At 43.5% G+C, this 1,580-nt stretch overlaps 1 non-coding gene across 1 annotated transcript; it reads left to right on the top strand.

The window, feature by feature from the left end:
- On the top strand, positions 1-72 carry trnae-cuc. Its single transcript has one exon. It is a non-coding gene; the product is annotated as a tRNA-Glu (tRNA).
- The last annotated feature ends 1,508 nt before the right edge of the window (positions 73-1,580 follow it).

The following is a 1,580-nucleotide window of genomic DNA, read 5'->3' on the forward strand; positions in this document are numbered from 1 at the left end:
TCCCTGGTGGTCTAGTGGTTAGGATTCGGCGCTCTCACCGCCGCGGCCCGGGTTCGATTCCCGGTCAGGGAACTTAGGAAAAAATGGTTAATTGCAGAAGAACAGGGTTCTACCTAGAACCTTCAACATTAAGAACTGTTTTTGTTTTTTGGAAGAAAGGGTTCTTTGACAATGATTAGAACCTGAGTTTACACACACCTTAGCCAAATACATTTAAAAGATTGAGGGATCATTTTATGCTACAAAGATAAATAAATATTTTCTATTTTATCCACTAGCCTACGCACTCAATCAAAAGTACAACATTAGCCTGCATGTAATAATTAAACAACACGTAGGCATTCCTCAACGTTGGGGAAAGCTGATGGTTATGTTTAGAAAGTTTGGTTACACCCGTTACTGAGATGGTTGTTCTTTTTACAAATATGGTTATTTTTTCAGTATTTTTCAGCATGTGGAGACAAACCCCCCCATCAATCTATCACACAATACCCCATAATGACAAAGCATTTAATGTTGATAAAAACAGGTTAATATAAATGTTTGCAAATGTATACCCCAAAAAAAAACTGAAATTACATTTACATAAGTATTCAGACCCGTTACTCAGCACTTTGTGGAAGCACCTTTGGCAGCAATTACAGCCTCAAGTCTTCTTGGGTGTGACGCTACATCCTTGGCACACCTGTATTTGGGAGTTTCTCCCATTCCTCTCTGCAGATCCTCTCAAGCTCTGTCAGGTTGGTTAATGGGGAGCGTTGCTGCACAGCTATTTTCAGATCACTCCAGAGATGTTTAATCGGGTTCAAGTCTGGACTCTGGCTGGGCCACTCAAGGACATTCAGACACTTGTCCTGAAGCCACTCCTGCATTGTCTTGGCTGTGTGCTTAGGGTCGTAGCCCTGTTGGAGGTGAACCTTCACCCCAGTCTGAGGTCCTGAGCGCTCTGGAGCAGGTTTTCATCAAGGATCTCTCTGTACTTTGTCCGTTCATCTTTGCCTCGATCCTGACTAGTCTCCCTGTCCCTGCTATTGAAAAACATCCCCACAGCATGATGCTGCCACCACCATGCTTCACCATAGGGTTGGTGCCAGGTTTCCTCCAGACGTGATGCTTGGCATTCAAGCCAAATAGTTCAATCTTGGTTTCATCAGACCAGAGAATCTTGTTTCTCATGGTCTGAGAGTCCTTTAGGTGCCTTTTGGCAAACTCTTGGTCACCTCCCTGACAAAGGCCCTTCTCCCCCGATTTGCTCAGTTTGGCCAGGCGGCCAGCTCTAGGAAGAGTCATGGTGGTTCCAAACCTCTTCCATTTAAGAATGATGGAGGCCAATGCATTCTTTGGGACCTTTAATGCTGCAGACATTTTTTGGTACCCTTCCCCAGATCTGTGACTCGAGACAATCCTGTCTCGGAGCTCTACGGACAATTCCTTCGACCTCATGGTTTGGTTTTTATTCTGACATGCACTGTCAACTGTGGTACCTGATATACACTACTGGTCAAAAGTTTTAGAACATCTACTCATTCAAGGGTTTTTCTTTATTTGACTATTTTCTACATTGTAGAATAATAGTGAAT

This window comes from Oncorhynchus tshawytscha, linkage group LG10 (assembly GCF_018296145.1).
Source record: "Oncorhynchus tshawytscha isolate Ot180627B linkage group LG10, Otsh_v2.0, whole genome shotgun sequence".
Lineage (NCBI taxonomy): Eukaryota > Metazoa > Chordata > Actinopteri > Salmoniformes > Salmonidae > Oncorhynchus > Oncorhynchus tshawytscha.